This window comes from Mastigoproctus giganteus, chromosome 11, assembly GCF_048544385.1.
Source record: "Mastigoproctus giganteus isolate SK-2022 chromosome 11, ASM4854438v1, whole genome shotgun sequence".
NCBI lineage: Eukaryota > Metazoa > Arthropoda > Arachnida > Uropygi > Thelyphonidae > Mastigoproctus > Mastigoproctus giganteus.
In genome coordinates this window covers 9239470-9253095 of record NC_143585.1, presented here as the reverse complement: position 1 = coordinate 9253095, position 13626 = coordinate 9239470, and the positions used below count along the sequence as shown (strand labels likewise).

Genomic DNA, 13626 nt, shown 5'->3' with positions numbered 1-13626 from the left:
AGCTGGTTGTAGAAGTCATTCTTGGTCGGGTCCAGGCTATTCTCAGTTGGCGCATAGGCGGAGATAATATGGGTCTTGATGGTGCCCTTGACAATAAGGACTGCCAGGCGGTCCGATATTGGTTGGAAAGCGATCACACTACTGGTGGCCTGAGCATCTACCATAAAGCCCACTCCTGCTTCTCGTTTCTCACCACCAGAGTAGAATAGCATAACCGCTTCATTAGGTGCTGGTGGTTGGATGATCATCGTTCCAGACCCGGTGAGTCTTAATTCGGATAATGCCGCGATTGATATCTTGCACCTAAGTGGTTCTTGGGCAATGATTTCCTTTTGTCCAATGTGGTGCCCCGTTCGAACATTCCATTCGCCAACTGAGATTGTAAGAGCACATGCAGTAAACTCAGTGCATATTTTATAGTTGAGCAAAGAAATATTTTAGAATTAGTTTAAAGAAGGATTGTTTATAATTATGGTTTATTTACTTATTAATTAATGGAGGGAAAGTAATAATTTTGGACGGGTTAACCAATAGGGCAGGTAGAGTTGTATGTTAACTTATACAAATGTATAATGTTACTGAAGTAGAGAAGTGGAGCAATTAGTCCATAAATTCTGAAATTTATCTGAGAGATTCAAGAAATAAATAAACCAGTGTACATTTCAATAACGGGTAATTTGGTTGTGTTAGGATTAGACTAGCCTAGAATGATTTGTAAAGTGGACATTAAATTCCAGAAGAAGAATTGTATTAACCATGTAGAAGAATGTTGGTTTGTGCTGGATAAGTATGAATAATAAATAAAATGTCAATTGTATTTAAGAAAGAGTTAAGTTAAACTGATCCTAGGAGAGTGTTAGTGGCCCAATAGTAAGAGCAAGATGATGGATAGAAGAGCCTAATGACCAGGAACCTAATCCACGCGATGTACTTATATCTAGTGAGTAATGTGTAATGATTTGATATATTTTTTTTTTATTTGTAAATATGTATAATAAACTAATTGTATTTAGCTTAATGAAAATGGAGTTTGGTCATTTCTGAACTCACAGCTAAATCCAAAGGAGGAGTGCACTAATATAAGAAACTGAATTCTTCTGTGAGATACACACAAGGCAGATCCAAAGTGGGGTATAGTAAGAATATAAATAATAATAAATGAGAAAGGGGATTTTTAAGATAAGGGAGCTTAATAATAAATAAATAAAATAAATATAGATACGAGCAAGTATATAAAAATATATAAACGAACCCCACCCCCACAACCGCATGTATGAACAGTAATTTATACATTGATCTATATAAATAATCTCGTGTCAGATTTCGATAAGTTTATCTAAAATAGCGAGGGGATGTCATTCGAGAATGGCTTTTTACTTCTTGTGAACACGGAAACGATTCGAATAAGTTGGTCACTTAAAAGAAGTTTTAGACAATTTTAAAGTATTTGTGAATCGATGTACATTTATTTCGTGATTTTATGATTTTTTGCGACAATCGTTTTGCAATTCTCATGGTAGCATGAGATAGTGATTGGTTTTCTGGGAGGGTTGGTGGCCATTGACTTTCCATGGCTCTTCTCGATGCGGTAGGTGAGATATGAGAATTGAATTCATATATGTATGTAGGTATGTATTTGTCTTGGGCAGGACGAAGATCGTTAGTTCATCTCCGCCTCGTTTCACTTTTAAATTAGAAGATTTTGCAGAAATGGCCAGAAGTGAACTGGCTGTTTGGCTACCCGGAATCAGCAGGTCGGAAACGCGCCACCACCACCGCCACGGGAAAGTAGACTAGGGGCAACCAACCGGCGGCAGCACAAGAGAGGGACGCCAAGAGCCCAACAAAGTAGGAGCCAAAAATAGTAAGAAAAAAAAAAAAAAAAGAAACTTATACAACTATACAAAAGATAGTTGTATAGTTGTTGGATCAGTAGAAAAGAACAGCGTACAGTACTGGTTTATTGTTCTGCATGTGTTTTTTTTTTTTTTTTTTTTTTTGGATAATCTAGCAGTTGATTAGTTTTCACTGCAAAGTAATTAGTTTGAGTTTACTGTTTGAAAATAATAAGAACTAACATATTGTTAGCTGTGTAGCTGGATAATTGAATTTAATAAGAATTATGGAAGGATCAAGTGGAACAGTTAGGAAGCATACAGTGGGATCTGATACAGGGGAAGATGGTTCCCCCCTACTGCCACCTAAAATGCCACAGTCGCGGGAGGAGTTTATAAAATATGGGGAGTTTGTATACTCTCGAGGACGTAGTCAGGATCAGTTTAGAGCTTATGGGAATACGGACATTCAGTTAGCGCATGAAGAGGAAGTTAGTGAACAAGTAACTGTGAATAATACTGAGGTGCAACTTATACCAAGTCAGGATGTTGAAACTATGACAGATGAGCTATACAATGTACAAGATGTATCGTCAAGGTGTGAGGAGATTTCTAAAATGAGGAAAGATATTAGGAGCTTCCTCTTGGCAGAAGTTAATAAGGTTACAAAGAAGGCAGGAGACATAATTATGGACAAGTGGGCTAAGTTAGAAACAGCGACTACGGCTGTATTAATAGAAAATGAAAAACTTAGAGCTTGAAATGCTGAGATTAGTAAACGGGCGAATTTATTAGAACATTTAATTCAAACATTTTCGTCTGAGCCTTATAGTAAGACTGAGGCCCACAAAGAGCGCAAGTGCAGGGGGTGGAAGTAAAGCGTACTTATGCGGAGATAGCGAGTGGTACTCGTCCTAAGGAAGGAATACCCAGGTCTGGGGAAAATCTTATGATTCTTCGAGCTTCTGATAGTAGTGAGCTTAAATCGAGTTCTGAAGTGAAAACTGCTGTGGCAAATGCTTTAAAAAATGAAATTAAGTCAGTGAAAGTCCGAGCTCTACGGTTGGTGAGAAATAAAGGTGTGTTATTAGAAACACACCTATAAAGACGGATTTGGTGAATATAGCTGCATCGGATTCTTTGGCGTCTGTTGGAATAACAACGGGTGTTCCAAAAAGGGCAACCCATCAGTGATTATATATGATATTCCTAAGGAGTTAAGTCAGGAAGATATCATTGAAGAATTATACTGTAAGAATCTGGAAGAACGCGGATCACGTTCGAGGAAGTTAAGAAAGACATAAGTTTTAGGTTTACAACTAAGTCTAGAAGTACAGCTTTTGTACACTGGGTTATTACTCTCTCCCCAAGGTTATATAAGCTTATATCCACATTGGATCGTTTATACTTGGCAGTAAGTGCGCATAGGCACCGCCCCTTTACTATAGTTTCCAGATGCTTTTTATGTCTTGGATATGGACACGTTACGAAATATTGTACTCACAGCTCCCCTACTTGTGGTCCTTGTGCAAAAGGGGGGGCATGTATACGCTGAATGCCCAAACAAAGATCAGGAGCCAAGCTGTGCTAACTGCAAGCGCCGTAAGCGGGATTTTTGCCATTCAGTAAGGGATGTTAGATGCCCAGAATATCAAAGAACACTGGAAATGGTATGAACTCGGACTGCTAATGAATATTTGTAATGAACGAAGAGAAAGGGGGTTGGAAGAAGATCCTGAGTTAACTGAAGTTTTTTATTCTACAGGAATTAAAATAATGCAGATTAATGGACAACGATCGAGATTGGTAGCGGACGAGATTAGGAAGATTAGTGAGGATTTTCAAATTGATTTGGTAGCAATACAGGAACCTTATTGGGCTAGAGTTCCAGGTGAGCAAACATCTAGAATATTTGGTTATCCCTTAAGGTCAGGAATAATACAACCGGTGCAGGAAGAGCCTAAAACTGGAATTGTGGTCAATAATAGAGATCTAGACGTAGTGGTTGTTCATAGGTTATGCAACCAGTTCGCTACATGTGTTATGGTGGCCTCGGCAAATGTTCAATTCTATTTTATATCTCTGTATTGTGCTCCTTCAATGGACTTTAATAATTGCGTGGATTATTTAGAGTATGTGTTGCTCATTTTAAGACCTAAACAAGTGATTATTTCGACAGACGCTAACGCAAAGTCTCCGTTGTGGTATAGTGCAACATCTGACATGAGAGGTTTATTGCTGGAAGAGTTTTTATCGAGCCATAATTTATTTGTAATGAACAAATCAAATCAACTGTCTACCTTCTGTGGACCAATGGGTGAATCTAATATTGATTTAACTCTAACAACTTCTGGTATTAGACATTGTATTTGTAACTGGAAAGGTGATGCCTGATTGGACATCAAGTGATCATCGAGCCATATTGTTTTATGTGAAGAATGTGCCGGATTTAACTGGTACTCAAGATCGGATACCGCACGTTGTACGGTTTTCATTGAAATCGTTTGATTGGTCAATGTATGAAGCTTCTGTTCTTCGGGACTTTTCCTCGGATAAACAACAACAGATAGTTCGTGAATCTGCAATATATTTAGCTAATACTATAGAGGATTCAATAGTAAGAGCGGCATATAAGTCAGGTAGGAAGAAGGTAATTAAATTAAAATCCTGCCCATGGTGGACAAACGAACTGACTGTCTTACGAGGGGCTGTATATCGAGCTAGGAGACAGTACCAGCGGCATCGGAACTGGGGTCATTTTGAGGTAGTTATATTGCATGAAAATTACGTATCTCTTAAGAATAATTACAAGAGAACCATGGCAACTCGGAAGAGAGAAACCTGGCGATTGTTTGTAAAAGAATCGGGGAGAAATGATCCCTGGGGTTTGCTATATAAGTTGTCAAGAGATAAACTGAGAAGTTTGGAGGTATTTAATACAATTCAAGAGGATTCTACTGAGACTATTGGCTGGGAGGATTCAGTAGATGCAATATTAACTAGGCTGTTCCCGGTTGACGATCCCATCTTAGACTCACAGTGCCAATCCGAACTGCGGAGAAAAAATCAGTATTATGTAGCTAGAGGTAATACCATGGCGTTTACAATAGATGAACTGGCAGGGGTGTTAAAGAAACTTAATTTTGCAAAATGTCTAGGAATAGATTTGATTGAGAATGCATTTATAGTGAGGTTTTTTAAGTTGATACCTAACATGTTACTTTTGTTATATAATAAGTGCTTAAAGGAAGGACTATTTCCATTGAAATGGAAGATTGCTTTATTGAGGCTAATTGGGAAGCCTGGGAAACCTTTAATTGAGCCTAAGTCGTACCGTCCAATTGCTTTGTTGGCTAATCTGGGGAAAGTGTTAGAGAGGTTAATGGCAATACGTTTACAAGAATTGTTAGAACGCCATGACATGATTACACCTAATCAGTATGGTTTTACACCGGGCCACAAGTAAATTGTCACGTGATAGCTTTTGCTGATGATGTCACATTAAGTGTGGCAGGTCGATCACGACACGATTTGGAGCAAAATGCAAACCGTGTAATAAATGATATTAATACCTGGGCACAAGGATTTAAGCTTACCATTAGCCCCCCAAAAGACCAAAATGATGCTTTTTAAAACAAAACTTGATTTGGGACGACCGCCGCAAATAAAATTAAATGGGAGACAGCTGACTATGGTTTCTGAAACTAAATACTTGGGGCTCATTATTGATCACAAGTTGTCTTATTATGCGCATATAACACATCTACATAGCAAGATCAGGAAATTTGCCGGTTATATTATAAGAGTATCAAGAGGAGTTGGTGTGTGTCCAATAAAACTTTATTTTTATATTATAAGGTGGTGTTTCTGCCTATGGTTACGTATGCAGCGGGAGTTTGGTCTCACAGAGTGGCTCTTGTTAGATTTCAGGCTAAATTAAACTCACTACAAAGAACAATGCTTCTCAGTATATTAAGGGTATGTAGAACTGTAGCTACGACTGCACTTCAAGTGATGGCTGGGGCAGTCCCCTTGGATTTGTTCGTGGCTTATCGAGGGCTGTGCTATGGCATTAAGAAGAAAATATCTACTAGACTTGTTGGCATAGAAGTTGACATAAATTCTGACATTAAGAGGGAGAAGAGAAGATGTTTAAACGAGATTGTTAACTTGTGGCAAACAAGATGGGACACTGTATCTTCTGGTCGAGTGACAAAGAAATTTATTCCTGATGTTACCTTTCTAAGTGACAGAACAGTTCGAAGCCGGTTTACACCAAGTTTACAAACATCATTTTTAGTAACAGGTCACGGCTCGATGAAAGCGAAATTATTTCATTTGGGACTTTTGGATACAGATCTCTGTTTTTGTGGTGAGGTTGAAAGTTGGCACCATATATTATATGTGTGTACAATTTATGATAATGTCAGGGAAATAATCAGGGAAATCATTGCTGAAAATGAGTTAGGTCGGGAAGAAGTGTTCTTATCTAATAGGAGTGTATTTCAATTATTCCAGGATTTTGCGAAGGGAGCCTTTGAACTGAGGAAACGCCTGTTAAACACTTGAACCAAAATAGTGTGTTGAAAACATTACCGAAGTGTGTCCAGAATGCCCAAGAGACTAATGGTGATGATGAGGAGGATTTTTTTTTATATTATTATTATTTATTTATTTATTTAATTTTTTATTATTATTTTATTTTATTTTATTTTTTTATTTTATTTTATTATTTTTTTTATTTTTATTATTATTTTTAATTTTTTTATTTATTTATTTTTTTATTTTATTTTATTATTTTTTTATTATTATTATTATTTTTAATTTTTTTATTTATTTATTTTTTTTATTTTATTTTATTATTTTTTTTTATTTTTATTATTATTTTTAATTTTTTTTATTTATTTATTTTCTTTTTATTTATTTATATATATATATATATATTTTTTTTTTTTTTTTAAGCTCTGGATTGGGCCCCCAGAGGATTTTTTTTTTTTTTAAAGTGTTGTTGTCTCATAACCTGAGACCTTATGCATCCCATCTACTGGAACTGGCCCACCTTCCCGTGGTGTGGACGAGTATCTAGAAGCAGCCTTCCTGGTGATAGCTGCTTCTGGGTAGCCAAGAGGTCAGCATAACACAACAACATAACATGCATTAAACTACACGAACATTGCACTATATTACACGCTGGCCTGTTTTGCAGAGTCTGTTCAACGTACAAAGAAACGAGGTGGATTTGAACGGACGTTCTAGGAGCCACCCTACCTATACACACACATGTCCACATATACAAAAGATAACCTGAACAGATTGAGGTAAACACAGAAGATACTTTGAAATTTCAAAGTAAACAATGAAAGTAATCTTATGCATATTAACATTAGAAAAAAAAAAAAAAGAAGTTCAAAGAAAATAATTAAGGATAACAACAGTACCATTCAACCGACAAAACTTTACACAAGCCCAGAAGCAGGCACAAACTATATAAACAGTTGAGGTTAAATCCAGTAGGTCCTGCAGTTATTAGTAGCAAAGTCACAGTCAACCACACAATAACAAAGTCACAGTCAACCACACAATAACAAAGTCACAGTCAGTTAACAGCCACCCGAGCAAAGGAGCACAGGAATTTTCAACGCCAAATTGAGTTGTAGTTGCAGGACATTTGTAAAGTTTCAAAAAAAAAAAAAAAAAAAACACAAACACAGAGCACAAGTCCAGAATTGTTGATCTTCTTGAGAAAATGCACGTCATTGCAGTGAGGGTGAAGAGTCGAGCTGAATTTGAAACATTCAAATGTGTAGTCATTTCAGAAAGGATTGCAAGCCTTTTATTGAAGGTTGCCTTAGCAAAATCCTGAAGAGCGCTGTAACTCGTGGCATCTGATACAAAATTAGGTTCCAATCCTGATGAAAAGTTGGGAATTGCATTCTGCAGAATTACTCGAAATTCATAATATGAGGGACAAAAGTACAACACGAGCTGTCAATTTCCATCCCGCCACAACGGCAGAGTTCCGTAGGAGACAAGCGAAATTTAAACAGTTTCTTATTTAATGATCCATGTCCTGATAGCAAATAGTAGGTAAACAAGTCAAGGCTAAACCAGACTGTAGATTTTTTTTATCCGTAAGAGAGTCAACTTCAGGAAAAAACTTACTCGTTACACTGCCCAGTGTTGTGCTATCGCACCTACTCTGCCACAATTTGATCAACACTTGCCAAATTCTTTGTCGTTCAGCTTTAACATCGACTTGAGTGTTAATAGAAATACCAAGGATCTGAGTGGGAATCTGACGTTTCAAGCGATAATATAAGCCTCTGAAAATTACGTAGAGATCGAGTGGTAACGTCCCGGCTAAAACCTGTAAAGCAGGTGTTGAAACTGTTCGACAAATCTTCAAAATACAAAGTAACATTGTACGCTGGATTGACACCAATTTTGATTGAAATTGTACAGTCCGCTCCCTATGGAACCAAGCGCCAGCAGCATAGGCAACCATAGGGAGAAACAGAATTATAGTAGATTCTTACTAGTAAATTAATAAGAGGAGTTTACCTCAACATAGTACGTGGAACACTTCCGTATGATACCCTCCAGAAATTAAAACGGAAAAAACGAAAAAATCGACAACTTACCGGTACATTAAAGTAAAATATAAATAATTAAAGTAAAATATAAATAATTAAATAATCAATTTAACACAATTCAAAATCAATTCAAAACAATTAAAATTCAAATTAACGCAATTAAAAGAATCTAACGAAAATAATCAAAACGATTTTCCTTCCTGAAGCTGACAATGCTTTTCGACCGACTGTCGTGATCACAGGAATGAAAATTACCGAATCAGGCTAAACCTGCAACTTAAATAGTGATTGTGTCTTCGCGCATGCGCGTAAAGGTCCACGCATCGGAGATCAAATATGGCCGCCGAACATTAACAGAATTCTCGTGTAATTTAATTTCAACGGTTTCTGCAATTAATAGTCGCGTATAATTACGTTGAACGTTAAGTATTTTGGCCTCGTTAAATAAAAAAGTATGTTTTTCGTTAATGGCATGAAAGGCTAATTCTGACGCTGCTGAACGAGAAGCACGAACAGAGGCTTCGTGTTGATTTACACGGATATTAAGAGAAAACCGCGTGGAACCCTGATAAGACGAGTCGCAATCACCGCAAGAAATGTTGTATACTAGATCATTAATTTGTGTTGCGAACGCCGAAAGAACCGAGCGATTGTTCAGTATAGTGTGTAACTTCCGTATAGGCCTAGCTATAATTTTAAATTCGGTATCTTTAAAGAATCTGTTAAGCTGTTTGTGCCACTGTTCAACATATGGGACAGAAATAAAGTATTTTTTGATATTACTATTGTTGATTGGTGCAGTATTTTGTATCCTATCCTTAGCTTGTACCATAATTCGATTTATTGTGTTAATGGGATAACCCCTGTTCAAGAATCTGCTAGTTAATATTTGTATTTCTGAGTCTAAAGCAGAATCCGTCGTTGAATATTTATAGGCATTTAGAAATTGATTAAAGATAATCGATCTTTTGTAGGTGAACGGGTGGTAGCTATTATAATGTAGAAGCATACCGGTGTTAGTGGGTTTTCGATAGATGCTAAATTGTATTTTGTTCGAGTCCCGGGTAAGCGTGAAATTTAGAAAGTTTAATGACTTAGTATCCGTATCTTCCCTTTCCAATGTAAATTTGAGTCTAGAATGAATATTGTTAAACGAATGTAAAATATCTTGGATAGTACTATTATCGGTAATAACTAGAACATCGTCTAAATACCTCCCATAGTATGTGATACGGGGACGAAAAGGTGTCAAATGTATCTGCTCAATCGTTGAGAGATAGATCTCTGACATTAAGCCACTCAGGCTCAAACCCATTGGTAATCCAAAAATTTGTTTGTGCACCTTGTCTCGAAAGGTGATGTAGTTAGCCTCAACTAATAGTTTAATTAAGTGAAAAATCTCCTTTATAGGCAGCTTCGTATAATTAATCGGTGTCGAGTTTTTATTTAACATATCCCAAATAATATCTAATGTGTATTCAACGTTTACATTCGTATATAATGATGTAACATCTAATGAGAATAAATTGTCATTGTCGCCGAGTCTACAGTCTTTAAGATTATTAAATAATGTATCGTAATTCTTAATCCCAAATTGTATAACCTGTCTAAAAGGTTTTATAATGTTATATACATGTGTGGCTAAGGCTGAAAATGCCGAGTTCCTGTAGGAAACAATAGGTCGAATCGGAAATCCAGGCTTGTGTAATTTTACCTGACCAAAAAGTGCAGGAATATTGTATGTTCTGGACTTTAATTCCTTCAACTGAACCATAGTAATGTAGTCGTTTTTACGATACGTGGTTAACGTTTTATTGTATTGATTTACCAAATTGGTAAACAGTGTCGGGTCCACTTCACAATAAGTGGAGCTATCAGATACAACTGAATCTAACTTATTAATATAATCATGTTTATCTAGTATTACCACTGTATCTCCTTTATCTGCCCTCTGTATAATAATGTCCTTATTTTCTCGAAGTTCTCGTAAAGCTGAACTGTCATGTGTATTCAATTTAGGAAGTCGTGTTTCTTTTATGTTATTCACTACTTGGTTAACTTGTTGAATAAATACATCTTTTTGTGGAACACTACGAAGTCCAAATTCAATATCAATTACGCATTGTTTTTTTGGCAGCTTTCGAGGTGGTAAATTATAATTTAATCCATTGGATAAAATTGAAATCTGGTCCTGCGATAGTGTACACGAGGAAAGATTTGTAACCTGTTGACATGTCGGTTCGTTGGATACTGGGTGAGGGGGTGTTCGTGAACTAGCCGACATATTCTGTGGTAGTGCGTTATGTGTCTGTGGGGGGGATGTCACCCAACTCGTGTGAACTTGGTCGCAAGCTCGCGAAAATGTGTTAGAAGTCGCATGAACGTGTCTTGAACTATTCGATAATGTTTGCAACTTATTAACGTGTCTGTTTTTTATTTCTGAGGCTTGTGCTTCCCGTCGCAAATCTATGGAGGTCTTCAATACAGACCAATCGTTCGGATGTAGATAATTTTTTAATTTATCGCGAAGCTTCCTAACCTGGGAAAGGTATTTTTGTTTATCCGAATATCGAGATTTTAAGGCAAGCTTAACAATATTACGTGATGTCGCCAGTGATAGTTGTTTTATGCCTGAAATTTTTTGATTTAAATTCACCCTGGCAAACTTCGGAACGATGTTGTTTTGAAGGCAATATTTTAGGAAAGAAATATGGTAACTTTGGGCCGAGTACCTTTGTGTAGATTTAATGTAATTTTGTACCAAGCCATTCAAAAAATCTCCCATAATTGTGTGTATCGATTGTATACTACTGGAGAGACAGGAAGTGAATGAAATAGTCAATAAGAGTTTGAAAATTAATTAGATAGTATGAATCAGAGCTGTAATACTCAATATGTTCTACGTTGATAATAATATTAGTAAATTAATAAGAGGAGTTTACCTCAATATAGTACGTGGAACACTTCCGTATGATACCCTCCAGAAATTAAAACGGAAAAAACGAAAAAATCGACAACTTACCGGTACATTAAAGTAAAATATAAATAATTAAATAATCAATTTAACACAATTCAAAACAATTAAAATTCAAATTAACGCAATTAAAAGAATCTAATGAAAATAATCAAAACGATTTTCCTTCCTGAAGCTGACAATGCTTTTCGACCGACTGTCGTGATCACAGGAATGAAAATTACCGAATCGGGTTAAACCCGATACTTAAATAGAGATTATTTGTCTTGGCGCATGCGCGTAAAGGTCCACGCATCGGTGATCAAATATGGCTGCCGAAAATTAACAGAATTCTCGTGTAATTTAATTTCAACGGTTTCTGCAATTAATAGTCGCGTATAATTACGTTGAACGTTAAGTATTTTGGCCTCGTTGATCTCCGATGCGTGGACCTTTACGCGCATGCGCGAAGACACAATCACTATTTAAGTTGCAGGTTTAGCCTGATTCGGTAATTTTCATTCCTGTGATCACGACAGTCGGTCGAAAAGCATTGTCAGCTTCAGGAAGGAAAATCGTTTTGAATATTTTCGTTAGATTCTTTTAATTGCGTTAATTTGAATTTTAATTGTTTTGAATTGATTTTGAATTGTGTTAAATTGATTATTTAATTATTTATATTTTACTTTAATTATTTATATTTTACTTTAATGTACCGGTAAGTTGTCGATTTTTTCGTTTTTTCCGTTTTAATTTCTGGAGGGTATCATACGGAAGTGTTCCACGTACTATATTGAGGTAAACTCCTCTTATTAATTTACTAATATTATTATCAACGTAGAACATATTGAGTATTACAGCTCTGATTCATACTATCTAAGTAGATTCTTACACATATTTCAGAAAGACTTCACTCAGTTCTAGGAACTCTGACAAGAGCGCCGGTGAAATTTCTCATCTTAATTCGCAGATTGGATAAATGAGGGAGAAAGTTTAACTTGCTGTCATTCCCAAAAGTTTAATTTACGTTATTATTTGTGTATTGTTTATTTTAACTCTGTGTGGTCGACGAACGTCCAATTTAGAGCCAAGGATCATAATTTTTGCCTTGGTAGAACTCATTTTTAACTTATTTTCAACTGTCCATTGTTGAAGAGCTGATAGAACTTTCTCAGCGGATATTTCAATAGAAGACCTTGAATTGCTACCAACAAGGACTGTCAAATCATCTGCATATGCTATGGTCTCACGTTGTCAGTTGTCAAAGGTTCGGGTAATCCAACCTTACAGAACAAAGTTCCAGAAAATTAGTCCCAAAATGGAGCCGTGAGGACACCCTCGAAAGACCTCACGCAAAATTTGTCTGTACTTAGGTCTGTACTTAGGTCTGACGGTGATAAATCTGTTAGAGAAATAGCTTTTAATTAGAAGATAAAGTTGCTGGGAACATTCGGCATGACATAAATGTTCGAGGGCACTTTCCCACTAAAGGGAATCAAAAGCACCCTCGAAGTCAATAAAGATAGCAAGAGTATACTTGAAACTAGAGTGTTCAACAGAAGAAATGAAGTCTACAAGGGCGTCCTCGCAGGAACTTCCAGGACTGAATCCGTATTTATTAGGCGCAATTAGTCCCCGTTCCAGTAACAAGTTGTTTAATCGCAGGGCAATTAATCGTTCTAATAGCTTACCAAGGTTGACCAGTAAGGCTATAGGCCGATAATACCTCGGTTCCAGGGGGGGGGGGCTTGTCTGGTTTCCTAATCACCTTGATAAGGGCTGTCTTCCACAGATCTCGGAAGGTCCCAGCATCTAAACATTTATTGAAACGTTGTAGAAGTATACTGGGCTTAATCTTGGCGAGCCGTACAATAAAGGTACTTTCCAGAATGTCCATCCCTGGGCATTTCTTAAATTTCACTTGTTTGACCAGTGTGTCCAAATCGATGGCACTAAAAGGCTCAGTCTTAATTGAAGAAACATACAGAGAATTGGCAGAACGAATATTAGTGTGAAAATCAGAGTCGGAGCTCACATTGTCCTGTAGAAAAAAATATCTAGAATAATGTTTACAGAATCAGTCCGGTTAGTGGTCTCCAGACCATTGTATATGATCGATCCATACATTTCTTGTGCAAACAATTTATTTCTTACAATTTTATAAACTAGTCCCCAAGGGTCTGCATTACCAGTGTTCTACATAAATTCTGTCCACGTTTCCTTCTTCCTGGTAGGAATTGCCTTC

At 36.6% G+C, this 13626-nt stretch overlaps 1 protein-coding gene across 2 annotated transcripts in view; it reads left to right on the top strand.

The window, feature by feature from the left end:
* Positions 1 to 13626, top strand: part of LOC150077692 (clavesin-2-like) — a 105016-nt gene that overhangs the window by 15225 nt on the left and 76165 nt on the right. Inside the window, exon 1 of one of the 2 annotated variants that reach the window (XM_090385411.1) lies at positions 6349 to 6464. The exons of the other annotated variant lie outside the window; for it this stretch is intronic. The gene's annotated coding sequence lies outside the window, so the exon portion shown is untranslated. Of the gene's footprint in view, positions 1 to 6348; positions 6465 to 13626 lie in introns of those variants that run through there. 2 annotated transcript variants of the gene reach the window in all.